General features: G+C 41.0%; 1 long non-coding RNA gene across 2 annotated transcripts in view; it reads left to right on the plus strand.

The window, feature by feature from the left end:
• LOC126260945 (uncharacterized) overlaps window positions 1-23,130 on the plus strand; it is a 71,537-nt gene that overhangs the window by 35,748 nt on the left and 12,659 nt on the right. For both annotated transcript variants that reach the window (XR_007546671.1, XR_007546670.1), the window contains one exon: window positions 14,290-14,412. This is a non-coding gene — a long non-coding RNA (uncharacterized LOC126260945). The remainder of the gene's footprint in view (window positions 1-14,289; window positions 14,413-23,130) is intronic.

Below are 23,130 nucleotides of genomic sequence, written 5' to 3' on the forward strand. Positions count from 1 at the left end.
ATTAGAAATTTGATGAGACAAGTGCCAGGATAGTACGCATATCACTAGACCTGCATACCTTGATGATGCAAAGTTTCAGCTTGTGATGAAGGAAATTTTTCATATGAATGCCTGGATTCTGTAAAGAGGTACTCGACAAAACTACATTGCCTGATATAACCGCATTCATCAGCATAATGGATGCAGAGTATAGGCGCACAGTGAATGTATGCCTCGGCACATAGACTCTGGATCCTGCCTTGTATGCTGACATGACAAAAGTCATATAATATCTCCTATATCATGTCGGATCACCTTTTGTCCATTGTAGTGCAGCAGCTTGACATGGATTCAATAAGTTATTGGAAGCCCACTGCAGAAATATGGAGCCATTGTTGCCTCTATAGCCACCCATAACTGCAAAAGTGTTGCCAGCACAGGATTTTGTGGACGAAATTACCTCCCGATTATGTCCCACAAATGTTCAACGCGATTCATGTCGGGAGACTTACGTGGGCAGATCATTCCTAACTGTCCTGGATGTTCTTCAGACTAATGGCGAATAGTTGTGGACCAGTGACATGGCGCATTCTCGTCCATAAAAATCCCATCATTGTTTGGGAACATGATGTCCATGAATAACTGCAAATGGCCTCCTGGTAGCCAACATCACCATTTCCAGTCAATGGTCGGTTCAGTTGGACCAAAGGACTCAGGCTGAGCAAATAAACACAGCCCACACCATTATGGAGCCACACCAGCTCGCACAGTGCCTTGTTGACAACTTTGGTCCACTTTTTATGGAGTCTGCTACAGACTCAAACCTTACCATCATCTTTTACCAACTGACATCGTGACTCATCTGACCAGGACGCGGTTTTACAATCATATAGTGTCCAACTGATATGGTCACAAGCCCAGAAGAGGTGCTGCTGGCAATCACATGCTGTTAGCAATGGCACTCGCGTTGGTCGTCTGTAGCTATAGCCCCAATGCCAAATTTCGCCGCAGTTTTTTAGTGGATACGTTCGTCTTATGTCCCACATTGGTTTCTGCGGTTATTTCACGCAGAGTTGTTCATCTGCTACCACTGAAAACTCCATGCAAACGCCACTGCCCTCGGTCATTAAGTAATGGCCTTCAGCCACTGTGTTGTCAGCACTGAAATTTAGTATTCTTGGCACACTCTTGATATTGTGAATCTCGGAATATTGAATTCCGTAATGATTTAGAATGGAATGTCCCATGCATCTAGCTGCAAGTACCATTCCACGTTCAAAGTCTGTTAATTTCCATCGTGCGTCCATAACAAAGTAGGAAATCTTTTCACATGAATCGCCTGAGTACAACTACAGCTTCGCCAATGCACAACTTCCGCGGGAAACTGTTAGTAAAAGACATGTATCAACATGTAACTGTTGACTGATGTTAGTACATTGCTTCTTTTCGAATGCAGGATTCACTGGGGACTTTTCCAGTGTATGCACAGATATGCCTATGCGAAAAATCCTCAAATAAGTAAGAAAGAGTAAAGATCATCCGATGATTTGAGTCGCACCCTTTACTTGGTTGTAATCAATCACTACAGGCACACCATTTAATCATTTCTGTCGTGTGAAGCGTTGCAATGGCTGCTTGAAGATCAAATCGCAGATTGGAAACTGAGATTCAATATGTGGCTTAGATGCTAGTGTGAGTTATGTCATGGAGGCAGACATGGGATATCCCACCAATTTGCATAACGCACACGACTTGCTACTATGTCCAGAGCGCCTCGTTCTGTCAAATTCTTCCATCCCCAAGCTGATGTCAGCATTGTACACAACAGCTTCCAGCAGTGTTCCAGGCTGGGGTTGGGACTAATTAGAATCACCCAAGCTACCCTGCTTGAAGTAGTATATTGAAGTTGATACCAAAAAGAGAACACTCACAAAGTGTGGTTTTTTTTATAAATTAATGAATAATGCAGTTTTCGCCAACCCTTGCAGAATGTTAAAACCCACTGCGATATTTACTGCTGGGATAGACGTTATGGCGCAAGAGATTAAAATTACAGGCGAAATTTGAAGCAGGCCACAATTTTCATGAAGGTCTAGTTACTGTGGATATGGCTAAGGTTCCAGTGGAGTTAATGAAACCTGTCTATATCGGTATGTGTATTCTGGACATCTCCAAACTCCACATTTAACCGATTCCACTACATGTTTGCAAACCTAACTTCATTGATCCCAGGTTATTTTATGTGGATATAGTCAGGTTCATCTAGTGGTAAAAGACTGTAAGCCATGTGAAATAATTACATACAATCCCAAGAAACTGACATGTCTGGGTATGTGACCCATAATCCTTACAGGATAACATCTCAGAACAAGAAGGTTATAGACCTCATGAAACACAAGGCAAATGGTGTGCAGATTTTCGAGTTTGTGGGGCTCAGATTCAAATGTATAGGTAACATACAGACACAGGTGCACACACAGGTGGGCTAAGGGCATGAATCGTGCAGCCTCAAAGGCTCTCACAATTGAGGACTTGCAAGGAGTACCTACACAGTGGAGCTGCATCCCCACATATGGTGTGCCTACTGGTTTTTCGGCCTGTGAATAATGAACGCCATAAGGTACACTGCAACTGAAATCAATCTGTTGTGTCATGACAACAAACACTTCATCTGTGTGGATGAGATTGGGATTCTCCCATTCTTAGAACTGCTCACCTGAGAATGACTGAGACTGCACACAATATGTGCATATATATGCATGTGTGTGTGTGTGTGTGTGTAGGGGGGGGGGGTGAATAACTTCTCACTATTCAAGTATACTTGCAAATTGCATATATTGTTGTTATTATTATGTGAACCATGTGCTCATATTTTCACACTATGTATGCTTCCACATATTTTACATGTGTGTGTGAGTGTGTGTATATATGGTTCTTTCTTCTTCACCAGTGTCTGATAGTACCGATACAGTGTAAATTTTGTATATAAAAATCCATAGTAGTAGTGCTAGTATGATGTATCTCAGCAGAAATAAGCAAGCATCTGCTGTTAGTCATGTAAATATTATATAAAACAATGAACTGCGTTAGTGTGGTGTATCTCTGCACATCAGCAATCAAATGTTGTTAGTCATGTAAATATTATGTAAAACAATGAACTATATACTAAAGCCTTCTCCTTTCTTTCTCTTTAAGTATTAGTGTGATGTATCTCTAAATATAAGCAGTATTTTTTTAAAAAGTTATTTAGAAATATTGTAAATAACTTTGAAAAAAGTATTGTTAATGATAATAAACTATAAGTTAATTCGTTCTATCAATGATATTATTTATAAAAGATCCTATCTTTTCACCATGGAAGTTATTATGGGGTGGAAAAAATAACATTTTTATTCACGTATTCAGTTTTACAGTATTATCCCAATAATTGTTGTTATGTACCTTGAATACAGCCAGATTCATACTCAGACTTACAGGTGCAATGACTTACATAAGCATTCCTTCAGTAAATTTGGCCTCCCCAGATTTTATGCTTGCAGGGTTTTCAGTTGCATATTTTTGTATTGAATGAATATAACCATTTATGCACTGTTCCAGTTGACACATTCACACCGTGCTCATGCAGTCAACAGACTCACAGTGTGTGCCTTTAATATAAGGACGCCAGTGGCTCAGTCTGTCCATCGCAATCAGAAAAGCATTGTACTCCTTGTTCAGATTCACCATACTTGACTGCTTAATGTACGTGACCGCACCCTCAGATTTTAACTCAACTACTGACGCCTCGCCTTTTAAAATACTGAGTATGTGGTGGGTTGTATTCAGTTCTCATATTTCTCTCTATCATCTCTACCATACATTGCAGACAGTCCTATTTGTACCACACATACTGCACTCTGGTACCAAGATCCTGAACATTCTCTATTTCAGTCACTTCAGCAAAGTCACTCTGTTCTGACAGGTCTAGATTCACACATTTAGATATATTTGCAGTCAAATTGTGCGTATTGGCGAATAGCAGCATTCTGCTAGCACTTAGCTCAAACACAAGTTCCTGCTGTTGCTGTGCTACCCAATAGCCAAACTACAGAATGTTCGATAGGTCAGGAATACATCCTGTGGAGTGGGATGAAATAGTATCATGGCGCTATTTTTCGACAGGGCACTCCTCGTCAACACAAGAAAAGTGAGTCCATGTATTGTTGCCTGACGTTTATGTACTTCTGTGGCCATCAAAATCTGTCGATCTGTCCCCAATAGAACATGGGTGTAAACAGCTTGGACGTCAACTCTGTACCACTGCCAGTATCTAGGTTATAAAGAACGAGTTACAGCAGTTATTGGCGAGACTGTCCCAGGAGACGATACAATGGCTTTATGACAGCTTTGCCGGCCGGAATGGCCGAGCGGTTCTAGGCGCTACAGTCTGGAACCGCGCAACCGCTACGGTCGCAGGTTCGAATCCTGCTTCGGGCATGGATGTGTGTGATGTCGTTAGGTTAGTTAGGTTTAAGTAGTTCTAAGTTCTAGGGGACTGATGACCACAGCAGTTAAGTCCCATAGTGCTCAGAGCCATTTGAACAATTTTTTTTATGACAGCTTTCCCAACCGAATCAATGCTTGTACCCAGGCAGATGGAGTGCTCTGTCACAGTGGGTTCATGCTGCCAAGTTCTTTGCAAATTTGACTCGATTTTATAGTCAATAAAATAATATCACATACCCTTTCAACCCCGAGAAGTTTCGTTTTGTTTCCTTCTCTGGTACTTGGTGCTTCCCTTTTATCATCAGGCAGTGCATTAATTACTCATTGCCATTTATTTGTAATTATGAAATGCAATCGAAAATTGCAAATACAATTTACTAGTAAAATACGAAAATTTGTGCCAGACCGGGACTTGAACCCGAATTTCCCGCTTTGCGATAGCGATCGTCTTAACTGCCTCAACCATTCAGGCACGTGCCCAGATCGACCCAAAATTCTCTATGTCCTAGTGTCTACGTCCGATAGTCCTCACATGCAAATCGTATGATTCCCGCATGGGAGACATTCTTTCGCTCGTCAGATTGCCTAACTTTGGTACCAAATACAGTAGGGCAGTGTCTGTATTTTACAATGTCTGTACAGTTCGATGCAATGTTCCTCTGGACATGCATGCATGTCCGAAGGAACAGACACTGCTGAGGATTGACATCCGTATTAACTTATGAAGTGCATTGGTAAATTGCAAATACAACTGTGCAACGGCTATACGATTCACTAATAGCATATGAAAATTTGTGTTGGACCAGGATTCTAACCTGGATTTCCCGCTTTACGATAGTGGTCACCTTAACTGCCTCGTCCATTGAAAGACGCGTCCAGGACCAACCAAAACTTCTATATGCCTTAGTGTCTACATCCCATAGAGCTCGGATACAAATCGTATCTTTCCCGGAAGCCTTCCTGTAAAGCAGGAAATGTGGGATAGAATCTTGGTCCGGTACAAATTTTCATATGTCGCTTGTAAATAGTTTTCCCATTGTACAATGGTATGCTCAATTTTGCCAATGTATTTCGTAATTTAATAGGGCAGTCAATCGTCAGCAGTGGCTGTTCCATTGATCGAGCATGCATCGAACTATGCAGACACCATACTATACAGCCACTACCCTGCTATATTTCATGCTAATTCAAGGCAGTCTGACGAGCAGAACAATTTCTCTTCCTGTGTGGGAAACATAAAATTGCATGCGAGCACTATGGAATGTAGACACTAGGATGATGGAAGATTGGGTTGATTCTGAAGCTGTGCTTCGATGGCCAAGATGGTTAAGGGCGAGCACTCGCATAAAACTGGAAATCTAGGTTCGAGCCTCAGTCCAGCACAAATTTTCATATGTGCCTAGTGAATCGTATAGCCACTGTAAAACTGTATCTCGTAACATACACTGGAGTGACAAAAGTCACGGGATACCTGCTAATATCGTGTCGGACCTCCTTTTGCCCGGCATAGTGCAGCAGCTCAGCGTGGTATGGACTAAACACGTCGTTGGAAGGCCCATGCAGAGGTACTGAGACATTGCAACCTCTGTAGCCTTACATAATTGCGAAAGTTTTGCCACTGCAGGATTTTGTACACGAACAGACCTCGTAATTATGTCCCATAAATGTTGGACTGGATTCTTGTCTGGCGATCTGGGTGGCCAAATCATTCACTGCAACTGTCCAGAATGTTCTTCAAATGAATCACGAACAATTGTGGCCCAGTGACATGGTGTGTTGATGTCCAGAGAAATTCCATCATTGTTTGGGGACGTGAAGTCCATGAATGTCTGAAAATGTTCTACAAGTAGTCGAACATAACTATTTCCAGTCAATGATTAGTTCAGTTGGACCAGAGCCCCAGCCCATTTCACATAAACACAGCCCATACCATTACGAAGCCACCACCAGCTGGCACAATGCCTTGTTGACAGCTTCAGTCCATGGCTTCATGCGGCCTTATCAACAGAAATTTGGACTCATCTGTCCAGAGCAGGGTTTCTCAGTCGTAGAGGGACCAACCGATATGGTCTCAAGTTAAGGAGAGGCGCTGCTATAGCCCATTAAAGCCTGATTCCGCCGCACTGTCCTAACGAATACGTTCGTCGTTCGTCCCAAATTGATTTCTGCTGCTGTTTCACGAACAGTTGCTTGTCTGTTAGCAGTGACAACTCTATGCAAAGGCCGCTGCTCTCGGTCGTTAATTGACGGCCATCGGCCAATACGATGACCGTGGTGAGAGGTCATGTGTAAAATTTGGTATTCTCGAAACACTCTTGACTCTGTGTATTGCGAAATATTGAATTCCCTAACGTTTTACGAAATGAAATGTACTATGCATCTAAGTACAACTACCGCTCCACTTTCAAAGTCTGTTAATTTCCTTTGTACGGCCGTAATCACGTCGGAAACCTTTTCACGTGAATCACCTGAATACAAATGAAAGTTCTGCAAATACTTTGTGTACATGATAATACCGCCATCTGTATATGTTCATATAGTTATCCCATGACTTTTGTCACCTCAGTGAATATGACTGTTAATTGTCAACAGTGACTGACTGTTCCTTCGATCAAGCTTTATTTTAGGAATACTATAGTATGGTTCTTTTCTTGTAGTTGACCGTTGTGCACTTAATATTATAGCACTTCCTTTCGTTTCTTAGACTAATCGAGAGCTTCTTCCACCCATCACTCAAAATATCAATATCCTTACTTTTAAAAAATGAATATATTCAAACAAACTGCCCATCTTATCTTCATTAAAAGTATCCCTTCCACAACTGCTGTTTCTGAACTCTCTCTAAAACGTGGTTTACATTTCATCTGGCTGGCCCATTCATTTGTGTCACAGACCCTTGTACAATTCGCAGTGCAGCCTGGATATAGAACTCTGGTCTCTGAGCTCAGAGGTCCACAGCCATCTTGGGTTTGGGTTACATGTCTCATAGGGGAAGGGGATCATGTGGCACAACATTTTGAACTGTCTTGTTCTCAGGAATGCACATGTCTAATCTGTTTTACAATATCTTAAATTTATCAACTGATTAGTAAGTGTATTCATATGGTGTCGTTAAATTTCTTGTTGCTTTGAACATATCTATACAACGAGCTCAACTACTATTTTTTGTTATTATCATTATGGTACTTTCATGAAATCTGAAAACTGTGTTCATATTTTGTGCATTTGTTCTCCAGAAAAGAGTTTTATAGCTAATTGAGGGTATAACTGAATGGTATGTAACTAAAAGACGATGGTTATTAAACATTGATGACAGAACTCTTAAACACATAACAAGTTGATGACATTCTGCTTGCAAGTATTTTTGTGTGTTCATATAACTTCAGCTGAGAATCAGTATCCCATCCTAGCAATTTTATGTTTGTTGTATGGTCTATAGAGGTGGTATGTACATTTAACAATGTCATTTTCACTTTCAAAATGAAATCCATGGCATTTGTTTTCTTTATGCTCAATGTCATTTTATTGTTTATTGATCACTTCTAAACTGCCCTAGCGGTTTCACTTGCTTCTCTAGAACGAGTTCTCTCGTATTTTCAGATACTAATATTGATATCATCAGCAAAGAGAATTTTTTCACCATGACTAACACTACTGGACAAGTCAGAGACGTGTATCAAGAACAGCATTGGTCCTAATATGGTACCCTGAGGAACTTAACAATTGTATTTTAGTTCTGATAAGTGTTCCACTAAACGTTTAACCGTAATTGAGATATATGTTTTTTTCCACTCTTTGTACCCTATCTGGTGGGATGAATGGAACCAGTCACTAGCTATTATTCCTAATAATTCTAGTTTTGTCATTGAAATCTTATGCCAAATAATATCAAAAACCTTAGAAAGATCTAAAAATGCCTATAACACCTCGTATTTCTCAAGAGCATTAAATACCACCTTTGTGAATTCTAATATGGCTGATTCTGTACTTGTACCACTTTGGGAATTAAGCTGTGCTTTGCATAACCTGGTATGTTGTAGTTAGGCAAAAGGTTTTTGTCAGCTTGTAAGTGATTAAGAATTATTTACCATTTGAGATTATAACCCTTATTTTTTAATTGATTATAATGGTAACTGAAACAGGGAATACTGAGGACAGCACAGGACTGCTGTACTTCATTAGCAGAGGTGGTCATAACCAGGATAATTGCTCCCTTCACATATACTATGAATCTTAGTCTGTCCCATTGTTTTGTTGCTGCAAATGGTAACATAAAATTTAGTGCTTCAGAAATATATCATGAGCTTTGAATCTTTAAGGTGTAAATCCTGTCAGAAATTAACAAGAATTTATAACATCTTTCTCGAAATCTGTCAAATATGTTGTCAGAATAGACCACATGTAACGTCTATAACAGAAGATAATTTTCCTGAAATCCCTATATTTGAATGCCTGTTAAAAGAAATCTATTTTTATGATTGTCTTACATGTCCCTATAATATTGACTGGCATTGTAGATTATAGGAAGTAATGCATCAGTTCAGATACCAAATATGAAGCTAAAAATGTATTTCGCTTTAGAATGAGATGAAGATGCCATCTCACTTTTTAATATCAGTTTACATTAAACAAGTTCATGATTTGTTAATGTGTAATATTTATTAGTAGTGGTGTGTTTGAGCAAGCGATATCAGTTATGTTCTAGAGGTGCGTGCATTATTTAGAACACCTGATTTTAGGAAAGAAATATATTTAAAGTCGATATTGCAGTGCCTGTGTTGTTAAGAAGAACATGTCTCAAGGAACAAGCACTGCAGCATCTACAGCCATTGTGCATCTACAGCCATCAGCTGTACAAGAGAATGATGACAGTAAAAATTTTGCGAGACCGGGACTTGAACCTAGATTTCCCACTTTACATGAGCAGTCACCTTAACTGGCTAACAGCGCACGATTCACAACCAGAGACAAACCTCCAGATGTCATCGTTATTGCATCACAACCTGTACTCCTACATATGTTATGTAATAATCCTACAGGGGATGACATTTTCAATTTAAAGTCACTGCCTAGTGCTGGTGGATATATACGATATTGTGGTGCCTGTGTTGTCAAGAAGAATGATGTGCTGTTCCTCCAGACACGCATGCAGGCAGGAATATTGCCTCGTTCTTCTTAACAGCACAGGCACTGCAATATCGTATTTATCCGTCAGTACCAGGCAGTGAGTTTCAATTAAAATGTCCTCACTGTAAGAGAACTATATAATGTGTGTACAAGCACAGGTTGTGACACATGAACGACGACATATGTAAGTTTACGTCTGGCCATGAGTCGTGCATTGGTAGCCAAAGTGGTGAAAGCGACAACTTGCACAAAGCGGGAAAACCGGGTTCATGTCCCCATCTGACCAAATTTTCATTGTCATATTACCTTGTTCAGTTGATGGTTTTTCGTATTCGCAATTGCAAGTACATTTCATGTACACACTGATCATGCAGAACATTATGATCACCGACCTGCTATCGATATAAACACATCTAGGCGATAGCAGTGGAAATCAGAAAGGAATGACTGCTAATCAGACACACGCACAGTGCATACAATAGTACCAATGAGTGTGCTGTCCGTGTGGAGAATGGTGAAGGTACGCGATCTATCTGGGTTGACAGAGGGCAGATTGTGATGGCCTGGAAGCTTGGCATTTCAGAAATGGCACGTCTTATTGGGTGTTTGATGAGTGCTGTGGTGTCTTCAACAAGTGGCAAAACCAAGGATGAACTACGCCCAGACGTTTTAGATTTGGACAGCAATCCCTTACTACAGATGTCGCATGCTGTACGCTGGGCAGTCTGGTAAAACAGGACAGGTGGTGAACTAATGTTAGACTTTAATGCTGGCAGAGTATAAGTTTGCCTGAATACACCCTCCAAACTGCTAACAATGAGCCTCCACAGCCGACGATTCATTCACGTGGCGGTGGTAACACCACAACATCAGCAACTGTGACTGAAATGGGCACGTGACCATCGGCAGTGGATGTTGGCACAGTGGCAAGGCGCTGCATGGCATGATGAATCTCGATACCTTCATCATCATGCCAATGGGAGGGTGCGAATGTCGTCTTCCAGGGGACACCTGTACTGCAGTGCAGAGATAAGCTGGCAGCAGCTCCATTATGCTCTGGAGAACACTCACTTGGGCATCCATGGGTCCAGTGGAGCTCGTGCAAGGCACACTGATGATCAAGGAATATCATACACTGGTTGCAGATTACGTACACCCCTTCGTAACGATCATTTTTCCCGACGGCAGTGGTACTTTTCAGCTAGATAGTGCGAGATGTCACAAGACCAGGAATGTCATGAAGTGGTTCAAGGAACACAGTTGCTAGTTCTAACTGATGTAGTGGCCCCCCCAACTCGCCAGATCTGAGCCCGATCGAACAGTACAGGGTGCGTCAAAACTCATCGCCCCCTCACCGGAATTTACGCGTATTAAGTGACTTATGTTTGCAGATGTGATGCCAGCTCCCTCCAGCGACCTACCAATGCCTCATTCCTTCCACACCATGACGCTTTACCACTGTTATTCGTGCCAAAAGGCTGACAGGTAGGCTATTAGGTAGGTGGTCATAATGTTCTTGCTGTTCACTGTTTATTTAAAGATTAACGTAGTACAATAGGGTGCCTGAGTGTTCTTCAGACCAGGAATGTAACTGCATAGCTGTGTGATTATGGCTGATGCCATCTTGGAAGACAGTATACTCACCATGAAAATTTAGGAGATAGGGCAACACTTGAGTACAGACAACGTTGAAAAACCCGTCCTGGTTCATATTCACTGTAAATTGAATGTGTGGGATCAAGTCAAGGTATGAACAACACAACCAAAACACCACAGTGCCACATCAGATCTGAACTACATCCTCCATACACTGCGAGTTAAACGTCTCATTGATCTGCTGATGCATTTGCACCTTGCATTATTTTGAAAGAGGCTAAATCGTGACTCGTCAAACAGCACAGGCAGCTACTTATATCTGTATGAGTGGTTTCTGTTATTTTGGACATTTCTGAAAGAACAGACACCATTTCTCTGTTTGACCCAGAGGCCGGACATAGCACACATTCAAAAAGGAGAAACTTCGATCTCTGTCACATTTGGACAATGAAAGAATTCACTGGCGACAAATGAAGATTTGTGCCAAGACCAGAATTCGAACCCAGGTCTCCTGCTTACTAGGCAGATACAACTGAACGGACTACCCAGGTACGCCTTCCCCCTCAGTTCAGATTCCTAATGACAGACACTACAAAAGTAGCGTCCCCTAGCCCTTTGTCCTCATTTTGTTCGTCACATCACGCGCTGTCCTGCACGAAGTCGGGCTGAGAGTGCTCTGCACCACTCAATGCGCCATGAAGGCTAATACAGGGTAACTGTTATTGACCTATATTTAAAAAAAGGAAATTAGTTAGAAACCACATGGTGTATACACTTTATTCAACATGTAAATGTCACTACAGATATTCGGATTTACGTTACGATGTGTTCGACATGCCTGCCATCATTGGCGATGACGTGCTGCAGACGAATAGCGAAATTGTGCTTGATCCGCTGAAGTGTCGAAACATCAATTATATCGATGACCTCCTGAATGGCTGTTTTCAGCTCGGTTGTGGTGTTTGTGTTATTGCAATACACCTTTTCTTTAATGTAGCCCCACAAAAGGGAGTCGCATATGTTCAGATCCAGAGAAAATGGCAGCCTATCGAGGCCCATGCCAGTGGCCTCTGGGTACCCCAGAGTCAGAATGCGGCCCTCAAACTGATCCTCCAAAACATCAAACACTCTCCTGCTTAGATGGGATCGAGGTCCGTCTTGCATGAGCCACATGTTGTCGGAACCAGCGTACTTAATGGGGACGAAATCATCTTCCAAAACCTTCACGTACCATTTGGTAGTCACAATGCCATCAAGGAATATCGCACCAATTATTCCGTGACTTACATTACACACCACAGAGTCACCTGTTGGGGGTGAAGAGACTTCTCGATCGCGAAATGCGGATTCTCAGTGCCCCAAATTCACCAATTTTGCTTATTGATGAACCCATCAAAATAAAAGTGGGCTTCGTTGCTAAATCATACCATACAGCGGATATAATTCCCATCACGCCCCATAGCCAACCATGCAGATTGAACATCCTAACTGTAAACCATTCAGAAGTTATGATGATTTTATTTCATGTAGTTCAATAATTGTCACCCTTTTTGATCATTCAGCCCTCTTTGCTTGACCTTGAGGGGGACTGTGTGATGCGACGAACAAAATGAGGATAAAGGGCTAGAGGACGCTACTTTTGCAGTGTGTGGTAAATGGGAATTTGGATGGAGAGGAGAGGCATGCTTGGGTAGTTCGTGCAGTTATATGTAACCATTGTGCCAGGATGGCGTAGTTGGTTAAACCAACTGCCTAGTAAACAAGAGACTAGGTTTAGAATTCCAGCCTTAGCGCAAATCTTCATTTGTCGCCAGGGAATTCCGTCCCATCCCAAATGCGATAGAGTTCGGAATTTCTTCTTTCTGAATAGTCAGCTACTGTCCAGCTTCTGTGTTGTGTGGCCTATTGAACATATGCAGCCTTATATGCTGTTGTGAGTAATGGCGTTTAATAAGGAATCCCACTCTATATGTTCAACGTATGCACATGCAAAACGCACTGAGATGCTGGTTGATAGGGACGTGTATTCATTCAAAGCAGAAATCGCTGTGGAGTTTGGAACTGACTGACAAAGACAAGGCATGGCACTCGTCTCAGGCCCTCGTTGGTTGGTTTAAAGATTAAAGGGACCAAACTGCAAAGGTCATCGGTCCCTTGTTTCATAAACACACAGAGCATATTTAAACCATCACCAGTCAGGCTGAGCAAAAAAATAAAATTAAATTAAATTAAAAAAATGATAATAATAATAATATTCGGGGGGAAGAAAAGCCCCAAGGTCAACGGTAAGGTAAAATGGAAAATGAAATGGAGCACAGCGACAAAAACAACATATATAAGAAAGGCAGAAAGAATTAAAACTGTACAGCAGAGAACCATGGTTGGCTGAGCCAGCCACTCTCATCCTTTTATTTTCGTATCAGGCAGCCACGGTTCTCTGCTGTACGGTTTTAATTTTTCTGCCTTTCTTCTATAAGTTGTTCGTTGGTTAGGGTATTTTTACCACAAAAGGGTTGACGCTGTATTTTATGGAGGCGAGTGATACACCTTTCTTTGTGGACACATTGGAAAGTCCACGTTGAAACTTCAAAAAATAGGATACTTTTATTCATTGTGTGGTCATGGATACGTGCATACACGAAATTGTAGCTCTTTTTTTGTCATTCTGTCACATCAGCTCGTCGAACGGTATTACTGTGTTGATTCCATATAATCAACGGCCACTGCTATGACTCCAGACAATGGTGGCAGTTCGCTGACCTCCGCCATACCAATCACAACCCTCCAAAAGAGAATAGCCTGCTCTTTAAAAGGGGTGACAAACAATTTCTCTGGTGAGCTTATTTCGAATATTTCGTATGGTTTGTGACATTGGTACTTTGTGAAATATCCTGTTCTTAAAGCACAAAAACAGTGGCTTCTGGACGTATATTTATGAGAAATTTTACCTATGATTTAGACTGAACGACCGTCCCTGACGATGGTAGAAGTATCTGTAATGCATTCTGTATTTATAATTTTGCAAATTAATCAGTGGTATATATGATCGTAGAGTGAATGGCTATAAGTAGTAACATAGATATTACTGATGTTTGTTCACAGAAAGAGGAAGGCAGTGGTTATACCAAAAGTGTACGGAATTTGGCTACTTCGTGACGACGGATTCCAAAAAACAGCCATTTGGCCACAGAATTGACGTTTCCTACAGGGGGTTTCTGTAAAACAGTAAGTAAGTAATAGGATCTTCGGTTATTTTAGCCACTGTACATGTGCTAACTGAAACACACATAACAGAAATTCCAAAATTTAAAATAAATTTTTTCCTATATTACTTCGTACTGACAGCAGTCTGTAAGAATGCATACTTCCCTTATTACACGCCTCCAAAAAGGACTGTGTAACTCGATGGCATGAAGGATGGCTAGCAGCGGGTCTGTGGACATTCTACTTAAAAAAAAACACGAGCACATTCTTTCTTCATGTAATTTACACATCGCATAATAGTGGTAAATTGTGTTCTCACATTGAAAGAAAAACTTTGTTTTGTATCTTTTCGTTTCTCGCTCTATGTAGATTTGAAAACTATTGAGCTGAAATATTATGTCTGATATAAGAGGTTCTCTGTACCTAGTAAAAGTTGACGTTGTATGTGATCGAGGCTGTATTAAGATCGTTTGTGTCGTGATCCACTCTGTTTACAGGAAAATAATAGTGTGAAGTGCCGATTAGCGAACTGGTATGTCAAACTATGTGAGTTCCTAACATTGCACGTTTTGCGCATCTTCATGTCCGCCAATGATAGCTTTTTAATTGCTACAAACAACTTTCTGAAGAGGGCAACTACTGCTCAGACATATTGTGAATAACAACAAAAAACATTCAGCACTCAATACTCGTTCAAATTATCATAAAAATTTTAACAATTTAAAAAGTCAAGAATGATGAGGCGTTTCCAAAAGCAACATAGCTGTATGAAGATGCTTTGTTCGCAACTACCAATTTGACGTCAGTATAGACGCATCTTCACGATTATAATGGCTAGTTCGTAAGGTCATAGCGTTTTTCCGTAATACACATAACAGATATACATAACAGAGACTTTAGTCACGAATATTATACTCCTCTTCACTACTTACAACAGCCTGCCAACAGTGGGGTAACTTTCCAATTCTGCGATTGTAGAAATCACGTAGTTTTGAGGCGAAAAACTCTTAGAGTCATGTTCGGAACGCATTTTTATCCTAGAAGGAAGTTTCTTGAAGGTTGTTCGATAGAGAGCGGAAAGGGTGAAAATCTGAGGGCACAAAATCAGGTGAATGAGGTGGGTGTGGAATGACTTCCCATCCCAATTTCTATATAGTGTTTTCTATCATTCTAGCAGAATGTGGGAGGGCGTTATTGTGGAGTAGCATCACTTCAAGCAATCCTCCTGGTCGTTGTTCTTTGATTCCGTCTGCAAGATGACATTGTCAACAGTGATTATTATACCACGCGGAAGTAATTCGTAGTAGACCACGCCGTCGCTGTTCCATCAGACGCGTATCATCTTATGTGGATCCACACAGGTTTTGTATAGGGAGCTGCTGCATTGTTTGGGGTCGTTCAACCACTCCTTTCTTTCGCTTAAGTTAGCATAAATACACGATTTCTCATCACCAGCAACGGTCCAGGACTGGAATGGTCTGTGTTGTTCGCGAGCCAATTGATGAAAAGTATGCTAAGAAGCACATGCGACCATCTGCTGATTTTCGTGGTTCTGGCTTAGAGCCTGTAGTACACGTACACCCGATTTTTGAAGCTTCTCCACTGAATCTAAATGTCACATGAGGGTGGAATGTTCATAGTTCACCACATTTGCCAATTCTCGAATACAGCGACGTAGATCACCGCGGATTAATGCCTTTAAACGATCATCAAATCTCTAAGTTCTTCCTGAACATGGAGAGTCCCTAATGTCAAACAGATCCTCCATGAAACGACAAAACCATTTCCTTGCCGCGCTCTGCCCAATGGCATTACCCTCATACATAGCGCACATGTTTCTGGCTGCCTTTGTTGCTGTCACCCCTCTATTGAACTAAAACAGAAGAATATTTCGGAAACGTCCCGATTTCTCCAATTGGCACTCCATTTTCTACCGTCCACAGCTCCACTTACTATCTCCAAAAACTCAAATAGCAACAGTGAACTACAAACAGAAAATTATAATAGATCAATAAACCCACAGCAACCGTAATACCAACATGCAAAACAAAAAGGCAACGAACTTAATACACCATCGTAATGTGGATGGGCAACCCATGCAGGAACTCCATATTTAAAAACAATACAATTTATGGCCACAAACAATGGCTGTAACATCAGTGTAGTACAAAGACGCTACCACAAAAGCAAAATAACAACTAAACAAAAATTAAAATAAGCAGAGAAAAAAGCACCAAAGAAGCCCACAAACAATGTAGGCACTAAACACGCACAGTAACACTCATGACATGTCTAACGGAAAGAAATGGACCCCTTTAACATACAAACACAAATCAACACGCATAATAGCATATATAACGAAGAAACAAGGATTACACATTGCTTACAGAAGAAGAAACACACCTCACTCTCATTTACAAACTGCAGGAGACAAACCAGGTAAATACCAACGAGCAGGTGTATACCAGTTGGAGTGTCAAGAGTGTGAATAAGTATATCTGGAAATGACAGAAATTTCAAAACTAAGTATAAAGAACATATAAGAAGCTGGAAGCGTAAAAACAGCCTTTCTATCTGTACTGAAGACCTAATGAAAAATGGACGCGTACCACCCAAACATGGAACAAGACAGGAAAATTATTGGATTGAACCATTACAAAAAAAAACCTGACATTACAAAAAAAAAACTTTCATATACAAAGAGCCCTTGTAATGAAAAAGAAAGTAATTAATAAATACCGCATTATATATGTGATTAAAACCTTAAAATATGCATGAAAAATGCTTAAAATGCAAGAAAAGTGTCGAAATATGCAACATCAAATTAAAAAAAAAAAAACATGCTAGTTACTGCGTGCATTATATCGCAAAGTCGAACCTGTGAATCTCAGTAACAATGAAGAGTGCTGGTCACGCGAAAAATCGGCACATTTAGATCTGATATCATTTTCTGAACACTTTCTGGTAGACGTTTGGAAGAGGTCCTTTCTGGGTTTGTTTTCTAAGAATTTGTAAAATGGGGACGCACAACGTGTTTCAAGAATTGTTCCTTCTTTGCTATTGTTGTCGTTAACAAGCGGATGCGATGCGAGTGCGTCTCGGCGTACCAATCGATATGTGCCGGACCAAATTCGAGATCTGTCGCACGCAGAGGGGAGCAAGCCCAAAACTACGTAATATTTTATAATTGCGTAGGCTTCCGCGGCCAGTCAGTCGACATAAAAGTTTTCTGGGTATGGTACCTCGTCATAATGTAAAAACTACTGCTGGAGAAAAACCAACGTTTCGGCCACGATTGCACCGGCCTTCTTCTGGGTCGAAGTAGTAGTTTTTACATTATGACGCGGTACCATACCCAGAAAACTTTTATGTCTACGTAATATTTTATTTAAAAATCTACATACAATCATGAATTTTTCTGAACAGCATTAGCTTTTAATTAATACCATAGGACCGAAGCGTCATTTACAATTTATTTCACATTTTTTTACCAATGTAAACATAAACCACCAAGTGCTGTTCCAGATGTTCGGTAGTAAGATTGTGTCTTCGATCACTCAAAAAATTTTTATAAGCAGAAAAGGACCGTTCTACATCAACTACGGTGACGGGCAGTATTTGAATTTGAGTGCTATGTTGGCACTTATTGTTTCTGGTAGAAGTTCACCTGTCCCATTAACAAAACTATCAATTTGGCACAAGGGCTCAAAGCCTTGGTTATTGTTTAAAATGTTTTCAAACTTTTCTTGGGAATACCTCCGACAATGAGGAGTTCAATGGAATAAATGTATTCATTAACTGAATAGATTCATTCAACACCAAACCTTGAGTTTCAAGTTTTTTCACAATTGCAGGTATATGGGAAAAATGCGTGCTAATCACAGCAATGTCTTTTTTAATACCGGAATCATTAAAAGCTTCCTTGCACTGGCAAACAGCCAAAGCCTATGTACTATCGAAATAGTTTACTACCCCTCTAATGGCCTCGAAATGTTAATTGTAAAACAACACAGCTTCGACCCACATAATGCAATGAGTTACCACTGGTTCAGGAGGTAAAGGCACATTTGGTAGTTTTTTTCCGTAGGTCTTGATGCTAGCGGGAGACTTTAGAAACATTTCCTTTGTGGATGAAATCAGTTTATTTACATTCACAAACGTGGAACCTTCTTCTTCAGCAAGGCGACGTTCTACATTAGCAAAGCACGTCTCATGAATCAAATTGAGATAAAATACTTGGAGGACTTTTCCTGCTTTGATCATAGAATGGTTTATTTTTTCAAGTCCTTTGCAGGCCGCTAAATAGGAAGAAGGCTGCTCTTCTTTTAAAGCACCAACAATTAAATTTTCAATGCAACGGCCACAATGTCTGTAGTTTCGTTAACTGAAATCCAGATAATGCTGTCCTTGCGTTCGTTACCTATTCCTTCCAGAACATTTACGTAAATTTTCGGTATGTAATTTTTAAGCAACGTTAATCATCTGGTATATTTTAATTTAAGAAATATTTGCGCAGGAAGCCTTTGAGGGTAGGGTTTGTAAGTTTGTGAAGAGAAACATTGCATGCAATGAAAGCTTCAAGGCGTCTGTGTCCCCATGTCAGGGGCGGCCTGAACACATCTTCTGGGGCTAACAACTTCAGTCGTATAACTGGACGGACATGAGCCATCCCATCAAAAAAAATTTTTAGCTCATGGAATGGATCGCACTATGGAATCGAGATTACCCCAGGGGGACAATCAAAGGTCAACGCAAGCAGAAATTCGGATTCTGGGGGACCTGCCAAAAAGTGCATAAGGGAAGAGTCGGAGCTCCCAAGAACCTCAAAGAAGATTAAAACTAAAAAGACTTTCAGAATTGGAACCATAAATGTACAGACAATGATTAATACCGGTAAACTTAAACAGGTAATAGATGAGATGAAAGAGAGAAGCATTGGAATATTAGCAATGCAAGAAACAAGATACACTGACGAAGACATAGTGGAGTCAGAAGGCTTCATAATACTGAAGGGGGAACCAGGAGTTAAAGTGGGAAAGGAAAGACATGCACCTAGATGCTTTGGTATAGGGTTCATAGCATACAAGAGATACGAGGATGGCATAACTGAAATGAAGAGCAGGTCAGAAAGGATATCAACACTGACTTTTCAAGCAGGGAACAAAAAGTATACAATAATAAATGGACATGCACCTACAAATGACAACAACAGGAAAGGCAAGTAAGTTGCTGATAGTTTCTGGGAAGAGCTAGATGATACAATGAAAAACATACCATATAGACATGTAAAGACACTAGTAGGACATTATAATGCACAGATTGGAAGAGAGAAGCAACATAAAGGAGTAGTGGGCCAGTAGTCTGCCCACCAGCGGACAAACAAAAATGGAGAAAGACAAATTGAACTGTGTCGAGAACACAAAATGAGACTGATGACAACACACTTCAGGGCCAAACCGTGTAAGAAAAAGACATGGGCAAACCCATGCACCCACCTTGAGGAATTCCAAATGGACCACATAGCAATCAGCCGGACAAATGCTAAAGAGATCATGAACACAGAGGTCAGGAAGAACACAAGAATAGAATCGGATCACTATCTTACAGAAGTTAAGTGCCTTTGGATGCCAAATAGGGACAAACTGCCACAGAAGAACAGAAAACATAAAGGTAGACAGAGAGAAATTAAGACACAACCGATCCAGATATGAGGAAGGAATTGAATCATTCAATGAATGGGACGACATGAAACGAAATATTGCGGAGGAATGTGAGGAAGCGGTAGAGATTCGCAAGAAAGCCTGGAGAGACTGGAGCAGCAAGAAGGACCCAGAAAAATGGGAAGTTTTCTTAGGAGCAAGAAAGGAAGCTGCCCGAACAAAAAGATGGACCAAAAGACAGAAGATGTTGCAGGAACTGGACGAGATTGAGACCAACTTCAGGAAAAACAACAGCAGACACTTTTTCGGGAAATTCAAAGAGAGTCTGATTGGATACATGGGTAGAGAATTGTTTGTAAGAGATAAGAAAGGGGAGCTGGCTGTCAGTGCGAAGGAGAACTGTCGGATTTTTGCAGAGCACTTTCACGACCTGCTGAACTGTGAACCACCTGAAGAAGAGCTGGAACTGGGGACTGACAGAAGAGAGAGAGCCACTCCCTCCAACCAGGGATGAAGTCGCATGTGCCATAAGCGATCTGAAGAATAATAAGGCAACTGGAGAAGATGGTATAGCAGCCGAGATGATAAAGTGGGGAGGCAAGAAAGCAATAGACAACATGACCAACATAATTCACCAGATCTGGAAAACAAAGAAGTTGCCAGAAGGATGGAAGAGTGCATTCAACCGTGATTCTTATACATATATTTTAACAACGCGTTTCAAGAGACAATGCTCTCATCATCAGGTTGTAAAGTCTATGTCATGAAATTAAACGGACTAAAAAGACACAATACCATCACAAATGTCTTTTTAGTCCGTTTAATTTCATGACATAGACTTTACAACCTGATGACGAGAGCAGGGTCTCTTGAAATGCGTTGTTAAAAAAAAATATATGTATAAGAATCGCGGTTGAATGCTAACAGTGATAACCAGTATAACGACAACTGCCACCTCGACTCCATAATGGATTATATTAAATGGAAGAATGCAATTGTAGTGCCAATACACAAGAAGGGAGACAAGAGAGATAGAAACAACTACAGAGGAATGTTGTTACTAGAGGTCGGATACAAGGTGCTGTCAAAACTATTGCTCAAGAGAGTAGAAGAACAGGTAGAAAGTACAGCTGGCGACTACCAAGCGGGATTCAGGTAGGGAAGAGGTTGTGTAGAACAGATATTTATCCTGAAGCAACTGGTAGAACATAGGGCCTTAAAAAACGAAACGACAGTAATAACCTTCGTGGGCTTCACAAAGGCATATGACTGCATCGACAGACAGACTCTTGTTAGGATCCTGAAGAACAGAGGACTTGATGGAACTACACAAGAACTCATAAAAGAAATTCTGACAGACACAAAATCAAGGGTGAGATTCAGAGGAGCACTGTCAGAAGAATTTGAGATCAAGACTGGTGTTAAACAGGGAGATGGATTGTCACCATTGTTGTTCAATATAGCACTGGACGAACTGATCAGGCAGTGGAGAGCAATAAACGAGGAAATGGGAATACCAAAGACCCATGTGGGGGACAGAAAGGACAACAGGGCTCAAGTGGACTGCTTAGCCTTTGCTGATGACATAGCAATAGTAAGTGAGACGGAAGAAGACGCAAAGACACAACTCGACAACTTAAGTAAGGTAGCCAGAAAGGTGGGACTGAGGATCGCCTATAACAAGACAAAGACATTAAAAACCACTGTAGACTGGGAAACACTGCAAGGCACTGTACAAATGGTGGACAAATTTAAATACCTGGGAGAATTTATAACAGAAAGGAACAGGAGCAAGGAGGGAATAACAGAGAGGATAAAGAAGATGAGGTCGGCCTTCTGCGTGATGAGAGAGATATACAATAAAAAGAATATGTCCACAGAGGTAAAGATAAGCCACTACAAGGCAACAGTGAGGAATGCAGTATTATATGCTGCTGAGACGATGACACTAGGAAGAAAAAATGGGGCAGAACAACTAGAGAAAGAAGAGAGAAAAATACTGAGAAACATACTAGGTCCCAAAAGAGGTGGAGAGAGGTGGATACGAAGACCTAGGAAAGAACTGCACCGGAACATGATAACAATATCTAAACAATAACGAACTGCACCGGAACATGATGATAATATCTAAACAATAACAAACAGAAATGTGAAATATAATCACATTAAATAATTACAAGGGCTATCCACAAAGTACATTACGTTTTCGTTTGTGTCCGTTAGGGGCGGGGCTAGCGCGGCCATCTTGGTGTCATGGCATTCCGCCGCTCAGTCGGCATCCTGCCGTGCTAGTGAGAGGTTCATGCTGTACTCCGTTGAGTTACTGTGGCAGTTTGAAATGTCAGCGTTAATTGAAAATGCCGCGAAGTGTGTGCTGTAATAAGGTTTCTGACTGCAAAAAACTGTACACCGATAGAAATCTATCGGCAGCTTTGTGAAGTGTATGGGGACAACATAATCACTGAAGGTGGAGTGCGTCAATGGGTCATAAAATTTAAAAATGGCTGAACTAACGTTCACGACGAAGAGCGAAGTGGAAGACCCAGCATAGCGACTGCCGAACTTGTCGAAAAAGTCGATGCCGCAGTCCGTGAAAACCGTAATTTCACAATGACGGAACTCTCTATGAGTTTTCCACAAATTTCGCGAAGTTTGTTGCACGAAATCATTACCGAAAAGCTTGGTTACCAGAAGTTTTGTGCAAGATGGATACCAAAAATCTTGACAGAGATTCACAAAAATCAGCGAATGGCTGCAGCGTTAACGTTTTTGGACGCTTACGAGAAAGATGGCGACTCATTACTCGATCGCATCGTTACTGGTGACGAAACATGGGTTAAGCATGTTAACTGCGAGACAAAATTGCAGTCAATGCAGTGGGGTCACACAAATTCCCCCCCAAAACACAAGAAATGCATGCAGACAATGTCGGCAAGGAAGGTGATAGCGAATGTCTTTTGGGAGAGAAAAGGTGTGATCTTTGTGGATTTCATGGAAAGAGGCACTACAATAAACTCTCAAAGGTATTGCCAAACTCTGCACAACCTCAGAAGGGCAATACCAAACAAGCGCAGGGGAA

Source organism: Schistocerca nitens, chromosome 5 (genome assembly GCF_023898315.1).
Source record: "Schistocerca nitens isolate TAMUIC-IGC-003100 chromosome 5, iqSchNite1.1, whole genome shotgun sequence".
NCBI classification, from domain to species: Eukaryota; Metazoa; Arthropoda; class Insecta; order Orthoptera; family Acrididae; genus Schistocerca; species Schistocerca nitens.